Genomic DNA, 17975 nt, shown 5'->3' on the forward strand with positions numbered 1-17975 from the left:
CCCATCTGGGTCATACAAGTAACAACCATGACGTGCATACTACAGAATTGTTCTCAATAATTATATTAATAACAATATTAACAAAGAATACACTGAACTTTTTGCACAATGCACATCCGTTCTATTGTCGGCAGATCTTCATGCTCCCTTGCATGTGCGTCATGCATGCGGAAACCACCTCTATCTACTGTACATTCGGTTCATTTCAGCGTATCGTATTCGCATAATAGACCATACAATGTGCACTGTTAAACTTAACATTATTGTCAATAGTGAACGCCTGCGACTATTTCAAATAATTCTATGGACGTGGGCTGAAGGTACTCTGTTTCAAAGATAACATCCTAATGTAAGTTTTGATGGGACGAAAGTCCTTTTACTTGTTAATCTATACTTCTATACTAATATTATAAAGAGGAAAAGTTTGTAAGTATGTATGTAAGTATGTATGTATGTATGTATGGTTTTCACGCAAAAACTACTGGACCGATTTCAAAAATTCTTTCACCATTAGAAAGCTGCATCTTTACTGAGCAACATAGGCTATATTGCATTTTCAAAAAAATTAGAGATCCTTACCAAAAATGCAATAATGTAACCCAAGGTGTAAAAAAATCCTCAATAAAACTTCTGTCATCGCGTGCGCTGCGGAATCTATTGAAGATAGAACAAAAAAATGTTCTACAGTATTATAGAATGGATCAATATCTACAAGAAAGTCCGCGATACCATATGTCCATCTTCATTCTTCAGTAGTTATGTTACTACAACAACTTTTTTACGTTTTCAAAGTAAATAGAAGTGCCGACAGTAATCAAACCATGTTATCCATACACATATATTAATCCTTATCCCATTAAATGATGTTTTATTATAGACTGTTTCAATACCAGCAAAATACTTTTTAAATGAAAAGAATTGGATATTCCATTCAAAAGATATAACGAATTTAAAAGTGTCAATCTACAGAAAATAGTAGGTATACTGTTAGAGCAGGCCGTAGTGCGGGGGTCACGGAGGAATTCTACCAATACCTATGCGTCTTGACGGAACACAGTGGGGTTTTGGTCGGTAGGAATCCGACATAACCCACGGCCCCTCCCCCGGAGGCCGTGGGTATCTATGAAAGATTTCACCACTAAAACAAAAAAAAAGCCCGTAGTGCGGGACGGGGTAAAGGTGATTTTCATGTGATTAAAAATTAAACCTATAGTCCGACCTATAGTAGACTTTTCACTGTAACGATATCGCTATCTATGCGGGTGAAACCGCAGGGCATTGCTAGTGCAAGATAAATAACAAATGTATTGAATCTTCTCTTTAACTTTAATTTATTTCGGTTAATAATATAATTTAAATACTGTTTATCTAACTTAAATGATAAATCATTATTCATTACCTCTGTATTTAATGCCGTTTGTAAAAAATTCGTTTCCTAGTTCCTGTTGAAGAATGTACAATAGATAAATTATGAGTCTGCCGGCATCCGACAACTATATCAAGAAAATAGCTCCATTATAGTGCTGGTCCAAGCACAGACTGCACAGCCCCTCGACTGCTTTGTCCAAACCGATGTAGGTTACCTACAAACGTTCCTAGTTAACTTTAACAGCCGGATACGTCAAGTTACGCTCCTTCAATTAAACTCGCTCCTTACATTAATTTATTCTTGTACAGTGCGCTTTTTATAAGCAAGCCAGTGCCGTTTAACCCTGTTGAATATGCAATGTAGTCTACAACGTTAATGCAGGTTTTTTTCCTTCTGTCAGTGTGTATATTATTTATCAAAGGAAGGATACATAGATGCAAGTAAAGTGAGAGCTTTTTTGCTCTCTGTACCTGGAAAGGTCATGATATTTTTATGACTTGTGCTTGTTCTTTAAATAGATACAAGTTTTATTTGTCGTGATGTTAAATTATGCCTATGCAGTAAAAATAAAGATTTATTTATTTATTTATTTATTCAAAAAACACACTAACATTACAGTTTCCCAATACGATAGTGGTTTTACATTTAATTGGTTACATTGAAATTATAAATATTTAACATACAAATAAAGACATTATCACTTCTTATAGCATATTACAAATAAATTTATCTGTCAACGTGTCCAAATAACATCTTCAAGCATAATTGTAGTTGACTCATATAATTATAGAAGTAGTAGCATACAGTGAATATTAGATTTTGTAGTAGGTACCTACTGTAATTTAAAAACTGATGATTATCAAATTTTGTAGATTGAAATCATGAAAATTGATTAAGATGATCGGATTTTAAACGCGATTTATTCATAAACCAAATAACAAAATCTGTTGAAGTCTATAATTTTCCAAATTTATTAGGATAGCATAAATAAAACAATAAAATACCATTGTATTTTTTATTAAATTAATATGTTATTAATAATTAAGTAATACACGGATATAATAATCGCAATTCTAGAGAAGTTTAAGTCGTTTAGGTAGTACAGTTACAAATAAGCAGGTAAATAGTTTATTAGAAGTACAAGTATATTTGTTTTTCTCCAATCTGTCAAAATTCTTCATTAGATTTTAAATTTTTAATAACAATGATAGCTATCTATCTACTATACTCTAATCATATTTGAAAAACAAAAAAACAGTAGCAAATAAAATATCAAATTTATTTGCGCCTTACTCTAAATTCCTTATTATGAAAACTTAAAGTTGAAAAAATTTTGAAATTAACAAATAATTTCAATAAATAATCTTTTGGAAAGCATGGGCATGGAAAATTAAATGGTACCTTATGTAATATTTCGTATAATTTGCTGCCCGGACGTTCCATTTTGGGTTTAAAATGTTCCAAGAAAGCGGCTTCTAAATTCATTACGTAAATATTGAAAGTATCTGGTGGTACTTTTAACGCATCGTAAAAAGAAGCACCTTTGTTGTATTCTTTAAAGTGGATGAACATTGAAGAGGTATTAAGGTCTGGTATTTTTTCCAATTCACTGGCTAGTGTTGGGCAACTGTGTTTTTTCGCACACTTACATAGTAGAAATCCAGAAACATAAGTTAAAGCGCCTTCTTTGGGAACATCAAAACGATAATCAGTATCAATTATTGATACCAAAGATGTTGGAATATCAGTTTCTGTTTGATTCGTTTCTTCATGAAAAGTGTTTCCCTTTTGCAGAAAGTCACATATTATATCCTCTTGACAGGCACGTGAATTCTTAAGCATATCACTAAGAAATAACTTGGAAAAAGATTTCTGGAACTCGATAGGTGTAGGATTTCTACAGGTTTCTCCTTGCCGTCTAATCGCGTTAAAGAATTTTACAAAACAATCTTGATTCAAACGTCTGGTATGTAAACTTTTGAAACCTTCATTTTTTAAGTCAGTTGCTAGCATAAGAATGGATTGAATCGATATTGTCATGTTCTTAAACGTTTCAATTTCACTTGTGTTGTTTCCTGTAGTTTCAATAATTTTATTGAATGTTTTTAGAGCCTCGTTCAATGCGTCTACTTGATAGTTTTTAAAAGAGAAGGAATTTTTATATTTGTAGTTTGCTTGTTTTTTACTTGAGTTTAAAACATCAAATACATCGTTCAACTGCTTAATAAAATCAGCTGTAGCTCTCGCACATTCAGGCAAAATTCTGTCCAAAATTAATTTGTTGAATGCTTCATACACAGATAAGCTAAATATTTGTACAGCGTATTTAACGCGCCTTTTCTCAACGTTACTTGGATGTAAATGTTTTTCCGTTACCTTCGGAATCATTTGCAGTTCCATTTCTTTATCTTGACAATATAGATACTGTACATACTTCCACGAAATTGTTTTGTCATCTACTTTAAAATCGTTGACCATTAGGTTATTACGAATGCTTTTCATTAAATGAGGAACATCAAAAATACAATATATTTTCTTATCGTTTATGAAGTAATACGGTTTTTCCGAGGTAATTTGTTTGATATATTCAGCATATCTATTGAAATTAGAGTCTTTATGAGAGATTATAGCTCTGATATCTATTCCAATGTTGAAAAGTTTTGAAATCACTTGTTCTAACCAAGATTCAAAATCTTTATAATTGTTTGCACTGGTGACGAAAGAGTAAGCTATAGGTTGATTCCAGTTAACAAAAATTCCACGGAGCATCAAAATACAGGCGTGTGAAGCAACTTCTTCGTTCACTTGTCCATTTATGTTACGCAGGCCAATAATTTCATCTCGTTTTGAATCGTAATGAAGATGACGCTTAAGATCCATTTCATATATAGATAAAGTGCAATATTTAGCAGGTTTCGGTAACGATTTTAATTTAGCCGACAGAAAATTTATAACGCGATCATTAAACTTTGGAGAGATAGTTATTTTAAATCGAGCTAAAGTAGTTTCACTGGGCAGATGTAGGAATGTTTTCAAACATCGATATGTTTGCGGGCTAGCATAATGCAAATTTAGTGCGAATAACTTAAATTCAATGTCAAATCTGTTTCCGTTTGCATGTTTCTTCATTTTATTTTGCCATTCAATCAGTTTACAAAATCTTTTTGTAACTTCATCTTCAGTTTTAATTATAAACCGCTTCTCTTTGTTGGAATCTTTCCTCGGAACTCCTTTTTTGTATTTACTAAAGTCAGACTGAATCTTCAACTTTTTTAAGCGCATTTCTTCTAACTGTTGAGTTAGTTTTCTTTTCGAGGGCGTGTTTAATGTGTCAGCAAGAGCCACTGTAGTTTGAGTACTTTTACACAGATCTCCGTAAATCTCTTTTTGTGTAAATTCTCTTTGTATACAGCTGGAATAATAATAATCAGGCTCAACTTTTGGTGTGATCCATGTATGCGTAGAAGGATTTGGAGTTTGTGTATATTGGTCACAAGTTTGGACTCCCTGAGCAGATCTTGATGGGATTGCATCCGCCTTTAGCTTGGGTACGAACACGATTGAAGATGGTTCAAAATGTCTAGAGCAGATTGCGTAACTTCTTGGTTTTATATCTGGTCTGTCAAGGTCAGGTCTGTTGATGATTCCCAACCATAGCTTTCGTCTGAAATATGAAAAGACAGTTTTCTTTAAAAGTATACTTATCTGTATTTAAAAATTAATCAAATTACTATAAAGTGTTCTGCTGCGTAGCTGAACTTCGATTTCATAGTTTCACGTTAAAGTTTAAACAATTTTTATTTTTACTAGTTATTAAAAATCTAAGTAATACCACGTGTTCCACGGGCCAAATGACTAGTAATGTATCTATATACTTATTAGTTATTACATACTACTCCTATGAGTAGGTACTGGTAATTAGTGACCGATATATAAACACGTTGTTGTACACATCGTCACAAAAATTTACCCAATAAACTTTTTAAATGTTTGCATTTATGACCTTTTTTGCAGTAGTTTTACAAAAAACTTCATTGTTTACTAACTTCTAACTAAATTATTATCTTAAAAAATATGGCTTTTCAAAACACAGTAGGTGTACAATTACTATATTGTACATTATACATACCTAAAATAAACAGATAGCGAAACCAAAACATCTAAAAATCTTAATAACCTATCACCAAGGCCAAATAATATATAAAGGTCAAGGTCGATTTATATAATTAGGGTTCAAGTTGATTGTGAGTATGTACAGTACCTTTTCTCATCTACAGGTAATGAAAAGAAAGACAAATTATCCAATCCTTGTTTCGCTAAACATCCGTCATACGCGCAATGCTTCAAACCAGCCATCGTTGCACCATACAAAAGTTATTCAAAATAGTACGTGCGGGCTCTCCACTCGAGCTCTGACCGCCGACTGCCGGAATGGCGACGGCGCCACTGTGTAGGCAAAAGGCTATTATCCGTTATCGAATCGCATAGCCGAGCTGAGGCGGGAGGCCTGCCTTCTATTCCCTGCTTGCTCGCTTTGCGCTCAAGATATTGAATTTTCCATCTCAATGGAATTTTTTATCATCCCGAAGTGTTGAGGCTAGTTTAATATTTATTGTATACGGTTTAAATCAAGGCGAATGTAACAAATTCAATATGAACTTCATAATATTATATCTCCTTTGCATCAGATAAACCGTAAACGTTTTATATGTAGTTTCAGAGTAGGTACATGTTTGATACGAAACTAACAGAAATTGAAAGCCAGTTTAGAAAGTACCTAACCTACCAGTTTAGAAACCACCTAATTTATTTAAAAATCAGTATGCCTTAAAATTATGTATCTTTATTCTTTAGTAGTAATGGCAATGGCATTAATTTTTGCTTCAATGTTTTAAAATTTAAATGTATGTATTTAAGTAATTACTGACAATCATTAAAAACGTTTAATCAACATTCAATGTATTCGTTACTACGATAAACCATTACGGCCATAAAAATAACAAATAGTAAAAAATATTCGCCATCACGTCCTATGTAATAGCCCGGTTTACACGCACACTCTTTACCGCGTGATTGAGTGCGCGGGATTGAACGCGGGAAAGCACGCGCGCTGAGGAAAGAGGAAAGATTGTGCGTGTAAACGATAATCACGCGCGATTGAACGAAGAAAAGCATGGCGCGTTGGAGTGTGTGCGGAGTGGACGCGCAATCTCGTTCTCTCTGTCATCGTTTAAATGCTCGCTCTTTCCCGCGTGAAAGCCGAATCGCGCGCGAAAGAGCGTGCGTGTAAACCGGGCTAATCACGTAACTGCTGAATCAGTTTAGCGACGTTGCCGCGCCGCCTCCTGCACTGACAGTGGCGGCTGGCGCCACGTTGCCGCACCGCTCGGGCGCCACGTTGCCGCACTTCCACGCTGTTGAAAACGATTCATTCAGTATTCTGCCCTGCTAAGCGCAAAAGCGGTATCTCAAAAAAAATCGTAAAATTGATTTTTATGCCATCGGATAGCTTTAAAAAATACGCATCTACTGGACTAAGCCATTTAGCACTATCTTGTTCAAAACGTATGAAAAAACCTTAAGAAAGATTTTTCTATCTCAGTTTTACCATATATCACTAAGGGTGTTAGAGGTATATTAATATTACGTAGGCAACCAGCCGCAAATTTAAATATCGCTAAAATTCTTAAATAAATACACAACTTTTGCTTAGCCGATAAGCGGTAAGTAGGATGAGTAAAATCAGTAATGAGTTACCGCTATAATGCTTAGTATTTTAATGCTTGCATAATACGCAAATTGTTTTGAATTAGTGAGATACGGTTGCAATAGCAAAATTAAATTAGCCCTTATGGTTTTACTGGATAAGATCGAATTTGTAATACATTTTACAGTGATTTATTATATTTCTAATACATACTATCAATTTTTTATTTTTCATCGGGATAAAAAAAATATCATACTATGGGTTGATAATTGTTCCTCCCAGAACAAAAACTGGACGTTTTTTTCTTTCTTAATTTATATTATAAATTCTAAGGATATCAACGCCGACAAGATTGTCATCAAATATTTTGAATCCGGCCACACCTTTATGTCAGCTGATAGTTTCCATCATAGGGTAGAGCTGTCCATAAAACGCATGAAAAACAAAATTTATGATTTCGCAGATTTTTCTCAGGCAGTTAGCACTGCAAGAAAAAATGTAAAACTTAAAGAGATGAACATGCAAGACTTTTATGACTGGGATGATTATACCACACAATATGCACTGTCTCGAATTAAACCGCGTCCATATGTCAGCGAAATGGTTGAAGTTGAAGTTAAAAGAGGCAGTTTTGATATCACCTACAAAACAGGATTCGATCAAAATGCAATTACTGCTAGCATTATAGGAAAAAAAAATTTAAAAAGTCATGTCTTGCCTCCAGCAAAAAAGGAAACTGCTCCGGAAGGAATTCCAAGAAACAAAAAAGAAAATATTTTGAAATCTTTTCAAAATATAATACCACAAAATAGAATGTCCTTTTGGAGAGAACTCCCTACTTTTGACTACTAAAATTCCTTCCAAAAACCGTTTGTTTTTAAATATTTTTTTATGTAATTTCAAATTTTAATAATAAAAAAACGTTATATATATACTTTAATTGTTTTTTTTTTCAAATAATACATATTTTATTCGATAGAAAATACATTCCTTTTTGTATACACACATGTTTGAGAAGAGCTAACGAAAAAGCGGTATCTCAATTTTAATTCTATAGTTTACTAAGCGGTGTAACCGTATCTCATGAATAAAGTACATTATTATACATTTTTGATAATTTAACTAATGTGATAACAAATACACCCTATATAATATATAAATAATATTTAACAAATAAAAAAAACTATACATAAAGTATATATATAACTATTTTTACATAACTTCAATTATCTCAAAACTCGCTTTCTTTGAGTTACCGCTTTTGCGCTTATGGCTGGTTCACACTTTGATTAGTGTGAGTGCAGGTGTGTAGTGCGAGTGCAGGTGTGTAGTGCGAGTAGTGTCCAATTCAACTGCGAGTGCAGGTGATTAGTGCGAGTGCAGGACAATGGTGAAATTCGCGACGCTACACACTACGCTAAACACTAAACACTAAACACTCCTGTCCAGACGTGTTTAGGCAGGCACACTGCGAGTGAGGGGGAAGGGAGGGCGCGCGGGACGTGGCTACTCGCAGTCCACTCGCAAAAAAATAGAACACGCTTCTATTCACTTTACTACACAGCCTACTAAACACTCGCACTAAACAGTCGCTGTCCACACGTAGTACTACTCATCACCTGCACTCGCACTAATCAAAGTGTGAACCAGCCATTAGTTGGGCAGTATTGGCTTTGTAAAATATGCTTCTGAATTTTACTTTGTTACGTGCGTTGATAAACGTACCGTAATTTTATCAGATAAGAATGCAATGATGATTACAAAGAATTTTAAAACAAAGGCACAACATTATTTTTTGTTTTTGAATTTGATAGCAAGCATAATTATTTAAATATTAATTAGGTATATTAGTATTAAAGAGTCGTCGTGGATTAATTCGTTTTAAGAAACTTTAATTCACTATTGCTAACTTTTAATACTTCTCAATTAAATGTACCTAGTAAATCGTAACCAGGTGTTTTATTAGCCTAATAATATATTATTAGGTACAAGTAAATAAAGCCAGTCCTATCTGACCCATAAGTACCTACCTTAATTAGATTATATTATAGCATTATGATTCCATAGACAAATCCTAAATTGGTATGGTGATTGGTGATTAAATTGTTTAGTACTGTTATTAGTGTGTGACGTCACGCCATTACAAGTAATAATTAAATAAACATAATACCGTAAAAAAGTATCTACTCAATAATTTTCCCAAAAAAGGTTATTTATCACAAAGGTACTTAAAATTAAGATAAGTTTTATCCTAAATATTCAGCGACCAAAACGGTCATAGAACTGTTAAATTACCTGAGATATATTCGTATCGCGCAAAATAAATGTAATATGTATGCCGTGGCGCCTTAAAAAGTGGCAATTTTTCCCAGAATTTCTACAACGCGTTGTTATGCTTGTCTTTGTTATTTACGTGAGAAAGATCGAGAAGTTTTATTCGGTCTATTGTCTCGGAAAACTAGTTTCGACACGCGGCGGTGTGTACATCTTCTAGAGACCGGTTTAGGTGTTTTGGTGTTTTTAATAACGGAATCTGATACACATGTGCTGTACATTGCTGGGCATGTTTCAAGATCGGTGAACAGAAGCGATGTTTCTCGTATGTACGAGGCGATGGATTGACATATTGCTATTTTAGATATGGTAACGTCTTTGAATTCATGAATGCATGAATAATATTATGTATTAGAAATTTTACGATAACCTGCTATGTAAAATGAGTAAAATAATGAACGAAGATTTATATTTTGTCCAAATTAAATTACTTAAATAAATAAGGAACTTCGGTCCAATATTAAATACATAGTTTAATTAAAAAAAAAACAATGACTTTTGCAAACCTTAACTACCTACAAGTTTTAAAATTATGCCATAAAATATAGCTATGCAGTATGCACCATTCAACGGCTCAATAGTAAAATGAGTCATTTTTATACGTCACAACGATCGCATAATACAAGCCATAAGCATTTTGGTATTCGCAGAAACGTAGTCTTGTACGCATTAGGCATTCCTGGCACATGGCCATTCATCGGCTTACTGTCTGTTTTAGCAGCAGACTTCCTTTCGGATTGCACTAGTATGTATTCTTTTAGATTTACCCCGTTGGGCTTCGGTGCTGGTTTTATCTTTTATCCCGGTGAATCGGCCTATTTCAATTTCATTTGGAGAGGATGATTTTTATGTGCTGGTGATTTGTATTTGAATGAATTGTCTCCGATTTGCTATTTCCATACATCGTAATAAGCAATAAGTAATTCTTAAAAATATTTGATAAATATTGGATAAGAAATTTGTGGAGCTTCAGCATCTGGCTAAATATTTTGATTACTAGTTAATTATTATTACAAGTACGTCATATATAACTGCAATAACATTTAATTGGCAACTACCAACGTGATCTTCGACCTTAAAGCGGTAGGCAATTCACTAAATAATCCTACATCATTACCTAATACATATAATAACCAATCTAATGTTGTTTCATGCAACGTAATAAGCAAATATGCACAGAAGAATCGTCGTCGCCGGGACCTAGGCTCAAAGGTCACGCGTACCCACGACGTTATTTACAACGTCCAAAGAGTTATCGTGGACAACTGTATACGTTGACCCCTAGTGGCTTCCAGTATATGTGAAGCAATTTATCTCGGCTTGCAGTTGCAACAATGTAGTTGTGAAAGTGAATACGTCCGGTGTAAGCTGAGCCGACCACACGAGAGTGTACGGATCGAGGCACTACGGGGCCCTAGATAGGGGTTGTACATAAGTGCTTAATGGCATAGAAAACAGGCCACGTAGAGAGGTGTAGGAGGTTTAAATGTAGAAAATATATATGTACCTACTATACATAGGATATGTTTGTTTGAAGCTTCAAGCATTTAATTCGACGTTAATATTACCTACTAAAATAGATCAGTAAATTCAAATTATTCTTATTAAAATATAAGTTTGGTTCAAATTTCAGATTTCATTATCCTATAGTACTGAACTGCTCGTAGATAATTTCACTCAATATAAAAACACATAAGTAAGTACATTTTCCAATCCATTTAAAATTCCTGCAACTAAAATTGTCTAAGGAAAAACTGTGGGTAAAACCAATTAGGAATACTTAACTCTATTCTTAAATGGTATGCCATAATAATGCTGGGTTGTTTTATAGTGTTTTGCCTGGCTCTAACTTATATATCAGTATACCACCTAGTTCTATCTTTTTTTCGATTCCATTACAAGTTTATGGTTTCACATTTGCCTACAGAGTATATTCCTTATTCATGTACCTTGGAATGTGGCTCTTGCATGATTAAAATCACGCTCGCACCATAAAATTGACGACAGCGAGTTAGAATATTGTATCTCAGCATTTACACCAAACCAGTTTTTTTTTTTATCTTATCATTAAAACATATTTGACCTTGGTGAAAGAATTTTATGAAGAAAATATTATATACTAGCGGTCCGCCCCGGCTTCGCCCGTGGTACCTACATGTTTTAACTATCCTATCTCTTAAGTTGGATTGAACTGCACATGGTGTGCGAATTGTATTATAATCGGTTAAGTGGTTTAGGAATCCATTGAGGACAAACATTGTGACACGAGATTTATATATATTAATAAGATTATATATAAAATATGTAATGGACTTGAAAAAGGTTACGGAAATTAGTGTAGTGCACAAAGTCACATGAGGAAATCTAGAAAATTATTAGCCTCCTATAATCTTAGTTAGGCTTCTATTAAAGATAGTAACAAATAATATGTTTATGGACATGATAAAATGCCCGTATTCTGGGGCCTCTAATTACTGAAATCCCTGCAAAGTATATTTTTACTGCACTCTCATAATCTGTGGGTGCAGCTACCGGACGCAGTGTGCGTTTATTTATATATTATATGTATGTATATAGAGACATCTGCATAGCGGTTTTTTATTCTTTGTGAAATGCGGCAAAAATATTTTACTTTATACTTGTATCTTGTTTAATAAATTATGCCTTAGCAGATTTAGAGTCGTTAATCGAATTAAAAATATCTGAAAATTTAGTGTAAATCTTCAGCTTTATGTTTTAGAATAGGGTATAGAAAAACTAGACTTTATTATGGCTATAACTGTCTATTGAAAATGAAAACTGAAAACTGATTTTCTACACATATTGCCATATGAACCGAATCTATATATAAGACTTCGAATGAGGCAAATAAAAATTTTGCCACCGATTTCATATACTTAATGATAAATATATTCTAAATACGCCGTCAAACCAGTTTTGAACAAAAAAACTAACGTTATGACTCAATCGAGATACTTAGGTGTTTTTCTTAGAAAGCAACTGGAATTTTATTTAATCAACTCAGAATCTCATTTATGATTCATGCATATAAAATCGTCGCGCAATAACTTTCACGCGAAAGTGGGGTATTAATTTATATACATATTTTATATTTAGAGCTACTATTTCGCTTTGTATTAAAAAATGCGAAATAATGGGAAACCTACGTGCAAACACGTCAACAAATCTGCCTTTTTCGAAAATAATGCACATGAATCATGATTAAACACCTTTAACTTGACAATCTTTTATCATTGAGATAATATTAATATGGAGACGACACCGCCTACATCACTTATGTTCCACTCAACATACGTCATGTGACGTATGTTGAGCGGTATTTTTTAATGGTTTTAAAGTGAAACGCATCAAACATGCCTTCGTGTGTGTTACGATATTGCACAAATAATACAAATAATACGGAAAAGTGCAAAGGAATAACTTTCATCGTTAAGTACCTAACTAGATAATAATTTTTAAAACTTAGTTAGAGCAAAAAAATGGCGCACAGATTTTGTTCGTGGTGTCTCCTCCATACGTAGTAATATTATCTCAATGTCTTTTATCATGGATTTCATACGTAAAATGTTAGACTTGGTTCGAAATGTTATCGTAGAAACTAGAAAATAAAAAGATTTTTTTTAGAACACAAACTTCATTTCTTTATGTTTAGTTAGCACTTAGCAGTGCCAGGTATTGGGTACTTTTAAAGTTTTAAATTATTTAAATGTGTGAATAAATTAATGATATTAAGTGTGAAAATTAAGTGTGAACTATACATAGTTTAATTTCAGTATGTAAAATTTACATATCCATATTTTAATTCTTCACCAGAGACCTAAGTCCTTAATTCAAAATTAAAACACTCAATGGGTTCGTTGAAATGCGTTCATATATTTATTGTTATCTACACGGACTATATTTTATGAAGGAAAACTCGTCTAGCATAAATTACCAAGAAATGAATGAAAATACTCATGAGTCCTCGTTCAAATACACTGTATAGTAATAATTCTTATTGTTTTAGACGTTAATTAGTTCATATCAAATGTAAACGTCCTTACAAGTTCGTGTGTACAAAACGCATTGAAGTATGACCGATTATATTAGCAACACTTATTATCAGCTCGCAATTTATAAGTAAAAACATTGTTTTTATTTTGAGACCGTGTGGCGTAACCGCGCGCCGACAGAATTTGTAATGGCGCGGCGGTCAGAGGACTGGCAACGTCGCTCGGCGCAGCGAGCCACGTTGCATGCGTAATTTTATCAGTCTTGAATCTGTTGAATTTATCTTTTTATCAACGTCCCGCTCCGCTGGTGTCTGTTTTCTTGGCTAGGTTAGAATGTTTTCAGTGAACAGCGTAGGGGCGGGATTTGGCAATGTAAGGGTTGGATTGCGTACGTCGTTATTCAGTGTAAATAGAATTTACGCAGCGAAATTTTGGATTTAGAAATGTAAAATATCTCGTGAGCTGTGTTCTATTATTTAATTTGTAATTTATAGTGTACAAAACTTTTGCCAGCTTTTTATTAAACAGTCTAAATACCTGAGATATATAACTGTGACCTACATTCGGTAATCTAGCTATGATTCAATTTTATCTAATCTCGTATTGATAACGAGAGTTGCGATTTGTTTTTCGTTACACAATAACTGTGCCAGAAAATAAACGTTGCTAGTTTCTAGTTGAATATTAAGAGAAAACAAGCGACTCATACCATGTCTCTGATACTATTGTTTTTATTTATTTCAATGGCTTAAAATAGTGACTAAAAAATCGATACTGGCTGGCTCACACAGAGTATGATTTGCTCTGACAAATGAATAAAACATATTTGCAAATTTAAAATATCTTTCACCCTTTGTTCATTTTTCGAAATAACGCAGTATCGACCCTAAAGTTTCGGGGAGGCGAGAGGCGCAGGGATGGGCGGGGGGTTGGGACCTTGAGCCTGGGAATGTGGGATCAGCTGTTCTGGAATATTCTAGAATATTGCTGATAAGCCGATGTTCGACGTGATGGATGCGTTAAGACGATACACAAAAAAAAATCCACTGCTTGGCGGGCGGAGTCCAATAGCTCGCTATCGCGAACGCCGGTGTGCGCGAAGTCATTCTTGCAAACTCGCCGCGCTGCCGCTGGCCGACTCGGACCAAACATGTATGGAGTCGTCATACAGTTATAATATTGTTATACATTTATTCAATTGTTGATTTATTGGTTTTATTTTCTTGCTTATAAACAAATAATCTTCTTTCCAACAACTACTTAGACATTATTAATAATTATTATTATTTCGTAATGTTTACTTTATTACAAAATAATACAGGTTATAAATAATCTTTAAAATAACAAAAAATATTGTTACTCTGAAAAAATGAAATGGTACTCAATAACGCGGACTACTGAATTGATTTAGATAGAATTTGATGCTGACGTAGATATTACATCATGCCCAGAAATGAAAGGTACTATTTCTGAAAGAAGTTATAAACCCTAATTCTTCTCAGTCAAAGTCAAGAGTGGATGATATCACTAATACAGTAAAACTGATGCGAAACTTTGGATGTTAATTTGTATATTTTTTTGTTAGTTGTTACTTAATCACGTCAAGACTACATTACCAATTTTGATAAAATATAGCTAATTGCCTGGATTTACACATAGGATACTTTTTATCCGAACTGAACACTTCTGTGGGATAAAACAGGATTCACGATATAACCTAATTCCACGCGGGCAAAGCCGCGGTCGGAATGATATTTTTTTAAATAAAAAAATTGTTTAAAAAAAAACACAAAATATATTGACGCATGTATTTATTTTTTGCACTCTATTATAATTGTAATTATTCATTACAAATAATCAAAATAAAATAGCCAGAACAAAGTTAGGCCCTGGTAGGGTAGGTAGGCAGGTACAGCAATGTGAGACGAACACTGGCTTATTTATACCAATAATAATGTATTATAAACATTAAATTAAGTTTACTTTCTAACAACAAAAATACATAATATTAGCTAATGTGAAAGCGAATCAACCAATCATCCCACAAAAATGAAATGTGCACACAAATATTCATCCAAATCGGTTCATGTCATTAGGAGGAGTGACTGCAGCGCCATCTTCCGGGCCCAATTGTGTTTCCAGATCACCCAGGAACTCAATTTAATATACTTACACAAAATTTTTCGAAATGAAAACTCACATTACTATGTAAATATGAATATAAACCTGTTTTATTACTAAGCAATTTCCCGCACAGGTGTAGTAAGTATAAATGAAATAAATATCAACATCAAATTCTATAAACAACATACTTATCTACCACCTTCTAAGAAATGTAATTCTTGAAATTATTTCGTATTTTTTTAAAATATAATACTACTCCAATGAGCTCCTGTTCCATATTATGTCCGCCATACTTCCACTAAGTTCACCATGATTTTTTATTTCTTTGCACTTTGTTGCTTTTTGCTAAAAATGGAATCATGCGATAAAACCAGTAGAACGTTGATAACATACATTTTTGACTGAATAAAGGTACTTACGAAGGAGTGGGTTCACATTGTGAACAATCAGTGGGTTTATTTTCCTTCTGGATTCCGGATTTCTGAAAAGATTATCTATGCTATAAATGAAAATATCTTACACATTCGTTATGTACTTAAAACAGGGGTACATATCAAACATCGTCTATAATACAATTATCATCAAATTTAAATAAAACCAACTTACTTCATTAATTTGTTCCAATTGTAAGCATTCTTTTTCCTCCAACCTTTATGTTTCTTCTTCTTATTTTCTTTATTGTCCCCATTTGTCTCATTTTGTCTTATCGTGTTGTCACCCTTTTTTACGATTGCGCGAGCGACACAAGTTCCCCGTGTGACGGCCGTAACGGGAATGACTCGTGCAGCGATCGGGGTAGGAAGGTACAGGGCGGCTCTCGCTATATTGGCTGGTCGCGCGCTAATTTCAAGTATTTCTTGTTTATTTCAAAACCATCGCATATTTCAAAATTCTAAATCGGTAGACGTATAGGTTGTATATTTTATAGTTAATATCCAAAAAGTCGTAACTTTACGTTTGTTATTTTGAAGATGCCAGAGATTATAAAAAAATAACAATGAGAACTTTGTATTTTTTTTCTATCGAGAAAATATCATGGAATCATGTTTCTAAAACGGTAGACGTATTGTGTTACTATTGAACTTTCTTGTCAAGAATTTTCATCACGACAACTTTAATAATATAAAAATTACGAAGGTTTAAAAAGGGCCGTAAATGTTAGAAAAATTAATTCATCACCTTAATGTAAGATAAAGTTTTGCGTATATAAAAGTTTATGGGCCTTCTATTTGGTACGGAAAGGTAGCATTAAATAACGTTTTTGTGTCCAGATATACTGTTTTGCTTTAATAAAATGCTAAGATACCTAGAATAAAATTTTAGAACAGGAAACCTAGAATAAAATTTTAGATCTTTAGGTTCGTTCATCGACAACACAACCACTGCGGTTCTGTTGTCGGTGGGTTCGTTAATGTAATTTTATTTTTGCGTGAAAGAAACAACCAGAGATTTTTTTCTAAGTAAGGACGTTTTGAATCGTCACATAAAAGCGTTGAGGTGTAAATAATAATTGTTATTTCGGTAATATCGTGGCTTATACAATAACAAAACTTCACCTTATTTGCATTGTTTATATAGTTTTTTGGAGACTTAGTAGGTATATTTTTAATTTTATAAGATAAAATTAGTTTATGGAGTGTGTAAGAACGTTATCAGCTGTACATTGGTCGGTCTTTTTATGATTTATTAGCCTTTTATATAGGTAAAATACGTAGATATACAATTATAGCACACTTAATGTTACATTGTGTTTTCAATCGACTTTCGTCTTTATTAATGCGTACCAAAGTGCCTTTTTAGAGGACAAATTTAATCGATAATTTGGTCCAGTCACCTTTTATGCGGACGGATCATATCAATATATTTATTTTGGGCTGAATTTCGTTCTGGTTGACCTGTACTGAATCGGTTCTGTTGCTTAGCAACCAGTGACCTCCGTCTGACCTCTGCGATTGATTTTAGAATTACAGTTACAAATTATGTCTACGAAAATTAAGAAATTTTTAAATAAGATCATTATCGACAAAATCAAACGTTTTTAATTTCTGAATAAAATGTTATGCGATATGAACAGATTCATATTTTTCTCATTCAGGGCTTTAAACAATTTAAATGTATAAAATAGCAGTGTATTTCATATTATTGCACATACACTTTCCCGTGTAGTTGATAAAATTAAATATGAAATGATAAAATATTACATTGTTCTTATCATAATGTCCTATTGGTGATATTATTTTTATTGTTTTATTTTTTAATGCATGCATAATTATTAAATAGGTAATTAATAATAATGTATAATGAACAAATGTTGAAATGTAACAAATAATATTATAATAAATTATGTCTAAAGCTGAATAAATTCGTGTACAAACGCCATTGTAACAGTGTAATATAAATTAGTGTGAACACAGGTTCCTGAAAAACA

At 33.2% G+C, this 17975-nt stretch overlaps 1 protein-coding gene and 3 long non-coding RNA genes across 4 annotated transcripts in view; 1 reads left to right on the forward strand and 3 right to left on the reverse strand.

The window, feature by feature from the left end:
- LOC149478646 (uncharacterized) overlaps positions 1-17975 on the reverse strand; it is a 329584-nt gene that overhangs the window by 251293 nt on the left and 60316 nt on the right. The gene's annotated exons all lie outside the window — the stretch shown is intronic.
- Smr (nuclear receptor corepressor smrter) overlaps positions 1-17975 on the forward strand; it is a 140077-nt gene that overhangs the window by 41763 nt on the left and 80339 nt on the right. The gene's annotated exons all lie outside the window — the stretch shown is intronic.
- Positions 1-17975, reverse strand: part of LOC149478662 (uncharacterized) — a 37381-nt gene that overhangs the window by 4710 nt on the left and 14696 nt on the right. The window lies entirely within an intron of this gene.
- On the reverse strand, positions 14792-16314 carry LOC149478663 (uncharacterized). Its single transcript, XR_016317355.1, has 3 exons — positions 16154-16314; positions 15967-16028; positions 14792-15892 (listed from the first exon to the last, which is right to left on the reverse strand). It is a non-coding gene; the product is annotated as an uncharacterized LOC149478663 (long non-coding RNA).

The sequence above is a fragment of the Colias philodice genome, chromosome 21 (genome assembly GCF_061535455.1).
Source record: "Colias philodice isolate Cphi_HAF_F1 chromosome 21, ilColPhil1 Martin Lab GWU primary, whole genome shotgun sequence".
Taxonomy (NCBI): domain Eukaryota; kingdom Metazoa; phylum Arthropoda; class Insecta; order Lepidoptera; family Pieridae; genus Colias; species Colias philodice.